Consider the following 11,108-nt stretch of genomic DNA (forward strand, 5'->3'; position numbering starts at 1 on the left):
AGTCATAGCAACATCAATCTGAGAACATAGTGGATACTAGGGATCAAACCCTAACAAAACTAACTTGATTACATGGTAAATCTCATCCAACCCATCACCGTCCAGCAAGCCCACGATGGAATTACTCACGCACGGCGGTGAGCATCATGAAATTGGTGATGGAGGATGCTTGATGATGACGACAGCGATGAATCCCCCTCTCCGGAGCACCGAACGGACTCCAGATCAGCCGTCTCGAGAGAGATTAGGGCTTGGCGGTGGCTCCGTATCGTAAAACGCGATGAAACTCTCTCTCTGATTTTTGTCTCCGCGAAACGGAATATATAGAGTTGGAGTTGATGTCGGTGGAGCATCAGGGGGCCCACGAGACAGGCGGCACGCCACCCACCCTCGTGGACAGGGTGTGGGCCCCCTAGCCTTGATTCTTTCGCCAGTATTTTTTATTTTTTCCAAAAGTTATCTCCGTGGACTTTCAGGTCATTACGAGAACTTTTGTTTTCTGCATAGTAAACAACAGCATAGCATGTTCTGCTGAAAACAGCGTCAGTCCGGGTTAGTTTCATTCAAATCATGCAAGTTAGAGTCCAAAACAAGGGCAAAAGTGTTTGGAAAAGTAGATACGTTGGAGACGTATCATTAACCTCCATGCACCAGCCGCCGCCCGCCTCGCTCACAACTTCTCCATTAATGGGTTAATTAAGGCTCCCGCCTTCGGTGTTTGCTTGTGATCCCATGGCAGCATTTGCTTTGTTCGTGTTTTCAACTTGTATTCCGGCCTAATTTAAATTTCCAAATAGGGCAACGTATAATACGATGGCAAATAAAATGGCAATAGATAGTACGATGACAAATTTACAATGGCACAGATAATAATTGTCTTACATATTTCGGATAATGTAAAATGCCACATGCAGCAAAGCCCGGAAGACATGGGGGCAAGAGAAGAAGGAAATCACAGACAACGATGTAGATCGCTGTTGTATCTACTCTTCGATGGATCGCCTAGCGATGACATCCCCCGGATCTTTCTTCAATTCCTGACGACTTTGCCTAAAAGCAGCCATGGATTCCTCCACATCCTGCTCGTGCTCGATCCGGAGCTTCCTCAGGTCACCCATCAGTTCCTCGATGACCACTATCAGCGTCATCCCCGAGGCACTCCTATGCTCATGCAGCATCATCCAGCCTGCAGCCTCCTCCTCCTTCTCGGCGAGCGCCTTGAGGAGCTTCGTATTATCACCCATGAGTTGCTCGACGAGGCCAGTCGCCTTGTCAACCGAGGCATCGCTAATCTCGAGGAGCTTCATCAAATCGTCGACCAGCTCATGCGGCATAATGAGGCCAGCGAGAATGTCATTGTCGCCGGCCAAGGACTTCAGAAACGCCAGCTCATCGCAATCGCCGATGCGGCGAGTGCACTCGTGAGAGCCCTCGCGTGCCCGTGAGAGCTTGTTCGAGGGCTTCGCGGCGCACCAGGACATCTCTGATGCGGCTGCGGCTGCTGCTTTATGGCGGGACCTCTCTAGTGCTTCCACGGCCTTGTTCTTTGTTGCATGGTTATATGCCCACCCGAAACTCCTCCTACCAGTCATGGCGGAACGACTTGACATGAAAGACCAGTTTTGTGAGTGATGGGGAGAGGAACTGTGAAGTAATTTTTGAGTGGGTAGTGTTTATAGCCCGGTGCTAACTGTGAGCACACACTAGTTTGATCGGTGTGAACAGATTTGCAATTATTTATTGCGTTGTAATCTGCAATGTGACGAGAAACAAAGTCAAATTTATTGATGGTTCTGGCCTTCTGGCCTAAAAAGCCCCGTTTTTGTTGTTCTACCTCATCGCAAACAGTTCTTTTGGATCAACCGTATGCAATGCATCAGAAGCCCGAAATGTGGGCCCTTGTTCTCGGATGAACGTGTATGTGTCTGCCCACAATCACACACGGTCATGATATCACCATCGGTGTCCTATGGATGCGCCTTCACGTCTCCCACAGGGTGCCAGAAGATTGACCATTTGGTTGCTCGCGTGGTGTCCCTGCGCGCTCTGCTCGCCATTGAGGAAAATTTACAATGGCAACAGTTAATAATTGTCTTACATATTCAGGATAATTTAAAATGCCACATGCGGCAAGGCACAAAACACTCACGACTTACTTATGCATACAATTATAATAAAATATAGGCTAAAAAGTTGAGCCAGCGGCCTTCCGGCCACGGTCTTCTCGGACTCCATGATCAGCATATCACCCTTGCGGCCATTCATTATGTGTACCTTACTAATCAACGCACACGAGTACTCACAGACGCATCGTGTGCGATACTCCTAGCCACCACAAGCAACTAGTTAGCATTTCTCAAAGTTTTTTGTACGAACAGAATCGCACACGAACTTACTATAGTAACTGGCTGTGTTACAATTTCTCATCGCAAATAGTTCATCCGAGTGGGCTGTTTGTTGTCTATCACACAGATATGGTTTACACGAATCTTTTGTGTTCTTTTGGCTGATTGCAAATGTTGTATATCACACACATCTTGTTAAGATCAACCATTTTGGTTCTCTTGCCTATTCGAAAATAGTTTGTCCGAGTGAACCGTATGCTATATCATGCACACCTTGATCTAGCTGACCATTTCTGTTGCATTCCCTAATAGCACACAGTTCATCAGAGCAAACTATATGCCGTATATCACACACACGTTGATATGGCTGCTCGTTTCTGTTGTTCTTCCCCATCGCAAACAGTTCTGCTAGATCAATCGTATGCCCAGCATCGCACACGCAAGTAAAATCTGAACCGTGTTTGATGTCTCCACCATCGCAAACGTTTTGCACCTTTTTTGACGGTTTTTTACACCACCATTTGCGATTATTGCATTGCACACAGTTTCGTCGAAAGGTCACTAATCGTAGTGTCGTGTTAGCAGCATCCTGCAGTAGTGTATATGTGTGTGTGTGTGTATATATATATATATATATATAAGTTAAAAAGACGGTGTCCCTCATATAAACCTGACAGTTGTCTATCTATGAACATGCAAACATTACTAGTGCTACAAGTGATAACAACAAACCATTTAAACAAATAGGGTATCAGAATGTAAATTACACGTGAACCCTAGAAGTACATATGACCAGCTATCTATGTGCTTAAGTAGCTATTAAAGTTCATGCAAATAGGTAATTCTTACCAGTAGGTATCAAACATATAGATAGGCGCAATCTATAATAGGATTAACAGGCTATGGCATTATGTAATCAGTAGCAAACTAAATTAAGCCAAGCAACATAATTGAACAATTTTGTAATAAGTGGCTAACTAAAATTCTGAGAAGCAGGTAACTGAACTTATGCTAGCTCTTTGTATAGGCACACTGCAACTTCTTTTTCGCTTGCAAGGTTCTACGAAGGAGTCCATGGCATCAATTGCTTGGATACGCAATCCCAATACTTCTTTCTTCCCACACTGCATTGGTAAGTCGAATGGTTAATCTAATAAGATGGTGCGTCAATGGTACGCATCGGCGCTATATAAACAGTTTTAACCCCTTTCCTCGACGACATTTGGAACCGTCGCCAAGTGAGTGTGGGCGATAGGGGGGGGGGCTTCACACACGACCCAGAAACCGTCGGGGATATGCCCTCCTGGCACACCCGCTCGGCAAAATGAGGTCGTGTGCGACTGGCGAGCAAGCAAATACAATTATACGTACAGTAGTGCTAAAGAAATACAATTATATATGCGAAATTGTTTCCGCTCGTAAGTACATCCCACACAGTCAGTCCCCGCTAAACGGTTCCGTTCGTATATACATCCCACACGGTCGCTCCAAGGAAAACGTTTCCGTTCACAGGTACATCACACACAATTTTCCCAGTTAAATCATTGGTGATAGCATTGCCATCGCACACAATATTAAGAATTTTATTGTTTGCGTTATTGAATGCATCACACGCGGTGCGCAGAAGGAACTGTGTGGCAAAGGTTGTCCATCACACACAGTTTTTATGTGGTAAACGTTTGCGCAAGGTGGCCTAACGCAAACAATTTTCAAGAGGATGTCATGTGTGATTATTCATTAATCCAACACGGTTTATTCCTAGAAACTATGTGCGTTGCCTGAGGTCATCGCCCATGGTGTTTTCTCAATAACCATTTGCAATAAAAAACCAAGTTAGCAGGCTAATTATCCTATTATTAATAATCCATTTATTAATCTAATTGACATTTCATATTAAGCACACAATATATTTCATTTTCATAATTGAAGTACATCAGAGTACAAAATCATATAGGTTCAACACTCAACTACCCCATTACACAACTGCACCAGCACGAAGTTTCACATTCAACATCTATAACCTTTCAAAATTAGCATCATAGACGGCACATAGACAGATGCATCTCATCTAGAAAACTGCTGAAGTAGAAGGCGAATATTCAGCCTTCATTGATGTTGAATGTCTTTGCAACTTTAGGCTAGTGCCTCTGGATGATTGACCGTCCATCCTTCGTCCTCTTCAAGAACACTTCAATATTGAACCGCGGGTGTTGTATGAATACGTTCCTCGCCTCCTGACCATGCAGGTGGTTTGAGAGGTAATCATCAGTGAGCTTTCTTGGAAAGGCCTGAAAATAAGGATGTGCATAAATATCTTCTCTATATTGGAAATGGGGAAATGGAATAAAAAAGACAAGGTATAATAGTTAGTACCATCCTATAGTGAACTGATGTCTTCTTCATTGTGCAGACAAAGATCTTGCTATTTTTTGTCGCTAATTTCTTTACCCTAACAATCTTTCTGAGTTTCTTGACTTGACTGATATTCATGGACAAATCATTTCCCCATATGCAAAAAGGGTCGAATAGTGGGTCAAAACCTCTGACAGCAGGACCTAAATGTGCAAGACCAAATTGTTTAAAACCTAAGTATTAGAATGGTTCCTGCAATGGCACAATAATGTGCAATTAGACAAAGGACCATGCATGTGCAAACCTTGATTGTAAACCTCGGTGCTTCCCATTATTTCCCTGCAACACATATAAGGTAGTTAGTGATCAGGTTAAGTGAGGGTTCGCATGCTATTAGTAAAATACGTTGATGAAAAATAAGCACATTGCAGATTCATCAGATTAATTCAAGCCACATGGAAAACCCATTTATCCAAACCAAGCATGATTAAGAAATAGGAAATATCGCAATTGTATATGTTTCCCATGTATTAAGTGCAGCCAAATTTGATTATTCCTCACATGCACAACAATACAAAATTCTACCCACGACAATTGGACATTGCATTGCAGAATTGACCCAAGCAGTTAACTAAACACCACAACAAATAAACCAAACATTAAATGAGCACCACATTGCACAATATAACATACTCCTAATAGAAGATCAGACATTTAACCAAACCAAGCATGCTTAACAACTTGGAAATATAGCAATTGTATTTGTTTCTCATGTATTTAGTACAGCCAAATTCGATTTATTTCTCACATGGTATACAATAATAGCATGCACCCACAACAATTGAACATTGCATTGCAGAATGGAACCAAACAGTTAACTAAACACCACAACAAATGAACGAAATGTTAACTAAGCACCACATTGCACAATATATAACATACTAGAAGTTCAAATAGTTAACCAAACCAAGCATGCTTGACAACTTGGAAATATAGCAATTGGATTTGTTTCTCATGTATTTTGTAAAGAAAAATTCGATTTATTTCTCACATGGAAGACAATAGAAAATTGTACCCTAAAGAATTTAACATCACATTTGCAGAATTGAACCAAACAGTTAACTGAACACAACAACTAATTAACCAAACAGTTAATAAGCGACACCACATTGCACGACATATAGAACATATACACTAGAGCAACATATTGCATGGTAAAAGTAGATAGCACAATTCACTAGAATTGCTAAGGAAAGGCAGTAGCTAGCAAACTGAACATGGGTCGTTATAGTGAGCTAATAGGACAAGTTACTCCTCATTGTCGGAGATATGAATGATGATTGGCTCCTTGGACATGGAAGAGGGCGAGGCCTCTCCATCGCGGGTGCCCTCATTGTAGTGGTGAGTTGCCTGAGCCGCTCCGGGCACCAACCTTCTTGCTCTCGAGTTGAGGTAAGCACGTGCATGCTGAGAAAACACCTTGTAGTCTTCATTGAAGGCACCGAGGGTGGCCTCGAGAAAACGCCAAGAACTGTCATTTAATGTAGCCAAAAGTGTCGCAGCGTCGGCGTGCGAGGCGTTGATGATGGCCTCGAAGGAGAGGTGCTCCTCCAAGATCTGGGGGTCGGCACGAATGGCAGCCATCATGACCTCATCTGCGCGTGCGGCCGCGATTTGCTTCTCCGCTACCAAATGCTCCTTGAGATCCTGGCTATACTACATGCACCATGGCTTAGGGCGGCGCTTATTTGGTGGAGGGGTCGGTAATTTTGGTGGAAGGTGTCGCACCGGAAGTCGGGGCATGTGGGATGTGGAAGAAGGAGGAGGAGGATGGGGGTCTGGTGTGTATTACCTGCCTGGATAGATGAGGCCGAGAAGCATGAAGGAGGGTCGCCGACGAGGGGCCGCGTTGCTAGCAAGGAGTGAAGGTTTCAACTTGGAAAGGAAGGAGGAAACAGGAGAAATATGGCTTTTGGTAAGGGGGAGGGGCGGGGAGGTATATATTTCCACGGAAGCCGAAAATTTTGAATCGGTTCAGCGAAAAAACTCGTGCGCAGTGTTATCAGACACGGTCCCTTATTCAGAACTGTGTATGATATGCAAGCTTTTAAATGGCGTCCGCTACCTCCGCTATTGCGGCCACAATAGTGGTAGCGTTTCCCTGCCGCTATTAGTTTAAGGTTGCGTTAGAAAATAGCGTGTTGTCATGATGCGGGCACAATATCACTTGTTAGACCGCTATATCGTCCGCTATCTACAATATCGCCTGCTATATAAGTCCTTGTTGTTCTGTTGTGTTATTTATTTACGTAAATGTGTCTTGCTTGCATGGTTGCACGACCAAATATTGCTCAATTATAGTTTATATTCTTATATAAATGATGATGTCTCAAATTAATTGTCATATTTTTTGTCAACGGCCTAGAAATATACACAACAATCTCAAATTTATGATTTTTCTAAAATTGGCTATGTGGACAGAGCACCCGCAATATCGCCCGCTATCCGCATTCCGCTACACGGACCTCAATCCACAACGAGTCCGCTATCCGCTATTTAAAAGCTAGACGATATGTGAACATCACAAACGATTCAGATAGCTTAACCCGTGTGTGATGAGTTTGAACGTCAAAAATTTTGGTTCCAATTTCCCTGGTTACAGTGGTCATCCACGTCATTGCATAATTTGCATACACAAAGGAGACTACAGGACACCCAAACTTCTTAATCGAGCAAGTTCAGCAATTAAACAGAGCTAGCTGGCCTAAACATTACTCTAACAAATTAAATAGTGTCGCTCTTAATTAAACAAAACAAAGAGTACTACTACGGCTGGTGCTCGTCGATCTCCGCCGCCTCCTCCATGTCTAGCTCGCGCCCGACGTCTCCCGCGGAAAGGGCTCGATGGCATCCATCACACCATACTCGACAAGCATCTCACCATCCGCGTTCGGCATCTCTTTGCAAAATGCCGCCACGAGCCGGGCATGGGCGGCCGCAATCTGGGCTTTGGCGGGATCCATTGTGGCAAGGTATGCCCCGCAGGAACGGATGGCAGCTCGAACATTCTCGACGATTGCCAACTCTTCGGTCGTGGGTTGCCGACTGTTGTTAGAGAAGCTTCTTCGATTTGTGCGGTGACCACCATGAGCTGGGAGTGGGCGGCCTCCATCAGGGTTAAGGACGGCGCTGCGGAACGGACAACTGCTATGCCGCTCTCGCCAGTTGCTATCCCTCAGGCATATGTTGCTGCCGCCGCCTGAGAAACAACACCGGCCATTTGAGCTACCTTGGCCGCCCGGTCGCAGATTACGGTCGCCCTCACAAAGCTTGTTAGCACGAGCCTGGCGGATGTGGCCGCGCTCTCACCGGAGTGGGCTGCGGCTGGACTGCTCGTAGATCTCATGATTCCTCGTCTTTGCTTTGGCGTGTGTTATGGCCAAGGCGGCGGTAAGGCTCTTTGCATGCTCGACGAGGCGCTCCTCCTCCTACCGCAGGAACTCGATGTAGCATGCAAGGTTGTTGCCGCACATGAGGGCCTCCACCTCCGCCTCCCTCATTCGGGCGGCAGTGGCGGAGCGGGTGATGATCTCGGCGGTCGACGGTGGGCTGGCGACCACGGCGGCCGATGATGGAGTGGTGGCCACGACCACCATCTCCCGCCTTTGGCCCACGGTGGGCGAAGCGGGTGATGGCCACAGTTGCTGACAGTGGGGTGGCGGCCACAATGGCCACCTCCCACCTTTGGGCCATGGCGGCGGAGCAGGCGATGGCCCTGGCTTTGGACGGAGCTTTGGCAGCAAAGGCGGCCAGCAACAGCTGCCGACAGACACCGACGACCAAGCGTGTGGTGGGTCTTGCGCGCACACCCAACAGGGACGCCACGCGCACTACACTACACCGGGGACTGCGCCGCCGCCGCGGTGTAGCCTCCCTGCTAGAGCTGTGCTTTGATGACGGCGGAGTGGTTGAGCGACGATGACGGACCGGTGCCATTGGCGATTGTGGGAGAAGTAGACGAGATAAGCTACAGGGAGGGAGGGTAAAATGCGACGTAGGACTCACCGGCTATGAAGGTTTATATAGTAGGCTGGTAAGCATTGGGATTTGGGGGGATTTCACGGAGTTGGGCGCGAAGCTTGCGCGGAACCTGCGCAGTTGCGCGGGAATGGGCACACAAACGTTTGGCCAAAAGAACGCCTCCGCGTGACTGCTCCAGCTTGCACTCGAACCGTCTGCGGCAGGCTGGCAGCAGGGTGACAACACGTTCGAGAGGAGGACGAAAGGACACGTACACATACGTTTAATAAAGAAATGTTTGCGATTTAGTTACCTACTATGCCCTCGTCCCTTGTTTATAAATTGGATTTAATTAATAAAATACAAATGCATGTCGCCAAAGATTATATCGTTGGACTCGTTTTTGAACATAGTTTCCAGTTATATAATTTTTGTAACATGCATTAACATTTGGTTGGTTAAATTTGAGGTTATATACCAACAAGCATTTCACCACAACACACACGGCTTATTCCATCACAAACAACTGGGATGGATCAACTGTATGCCACGTATCGCACACGCAACTCTAATCTGGTTCGTGCTTGATGTCTCAGACATCGCTCGCCTTTGCTCGCGTCCCTCGGCAAGCTCTGCTCTCCGTCAGGTGCCACAGCGCGCTCTGCTCGCGTCCGACGGCACGCTCGGGTTGTGGAAAACTTTTCCTTGTGTGTTTAACTTGTGTGTTCAACTTCTCGGTTGAGGCAACCACGGAGCGCTCTACTCGTGTCCCTCCGCGCACGCTTTGCCAGCGGTTGGGCCTGCGGACGATCATGTCGGGGGCCCCATATATGCGGTTCTGCCACGAGCGTTGCCACATGATGCAGTGACGTGCGACACGATGGAGTTACGCGCTGCGAATTAAAACTACCATCAGGCGTGCCATTCGATATTGCAGGTCGTCCGGCTTCCCCTTTAATTCCCACGGCCGTCTCTTCAACCTTTGGATTGTGCCCCACAACACAACAAGAAGACCCACGACGACACATAGAGAGGGGATGTCTAGCAGCGCTCTAATGGAGTTCGACGAGCATAAAGTGGAGACCAACAGGAGGGAGACGGATCTCTTGGTGGTGTACACCATCGATCCGGCTGTGGTGGACGACTACATCAACACCGTTGAGCAGTTGCTTGCTGGAGACAAGTACAAGGTGGTCGGCATAGACCTCCAGTACACCCCCGGTGTTCCCGGCAAAGATCAGAAGGTTGCTGTTGCCCAGTTGTGCATGTGCCATCATGTCCTCATCTACCACTACTGCATGGCCATAGAGCCTTGCAGTAGTTTTGCCAGGTTTGTCAACAGCACCGACTACAAGTTCGCTATGGTGGAAACCACCGATGATGTAAAACATCTCAGTGTTACGGGCTTGGCCTACAAGAACCTTTTCGAAATCCGTGAGCACTACAGGGTTTGAGCATACTACAAAAAAAGACACATCCGTTACATTTTGGGCCGAATGAAATTTTTTTCTGGCATACTTATGACACTTCTATGATGATAATTGTGACAAAACCCGGTATCATCATAGATGTGGTGGGCTCCTACTTCTTTGACAAAAAATCATGACAAAAAATGGGCTTGTCGTCCTGGGCGGGCTGGAGACGCAGCTGCATGACATTCTTTGGGCCGTCCATGATGGAAAAAACCGTGGTAGAAGTGAGGGCGAGGAAAATTTCAGAGAGTTCCCGGTTACAGTGGGAGGTCGGGGGCCGAGCGATGCACGTTTCTCTCGTACACGTACGCGCGTGTTTGCGAGGCGTCGCCTAACTGAACCCGAGCGATTGCACTGCAGGCTACGCGTTACTGAACTTGAACGATCGAGCGATTCCTTCGCTACTGCTTCTAACAGAAGCCGATCGATGCTGCCTCCGGATGAACAGTGAGCGTTGCACGCGGGGGGGGGGGGGGGGTTGGATGAACAGTGAGCGGTGGGTGTCGGTGTCAAAACCGGCAGATCTCGGGTAGGGGGTCCCGAACTGTGCGTCTAGGCGGATGGTAACAGGAGACAAGGGACACGATGTTTTTACCCAGGTTCGGGCCCTCTCGATGGAGGTAAAACCCTACTCCTGCTTGATTAATATTGATGATATGGGTAGTACAAGAGTGGATCTACCACGAGATCAAGGAGGCTAAACCCTAGAAGCTAGCCTATGGTATGATTGTTGTAATGGTTGTTCGTCCTACGGACTAAAACCCTCCGGTTTATATAGACAACGGGGAGGGCTAGGGTTACACAGAGTCGGTTACAATGGTAGGAGATCTACATATCCGTATTGCCAAGCTTGCCTTCCATGCCAAGGAAAGTCCCATCCGGACACGGGACGAAGTCTTCAATCTTATATCTTCATAGT

This window comes from Triticum aestivum, chromosome 3B (assembly GCF_018294505.1).
Source record: "Triticum aestivum cultivar Chinese Spring chromosome 3B, IWGSC CS RefSeq v2.1, whole genome shotgun sequence".
NCBI classification, from domain to species: Eukaryota; Viridiplantae; Streptophyta; class Magnoliopsida; order Poales; family Poaceae; genus Triticum; species Triticum aestivum.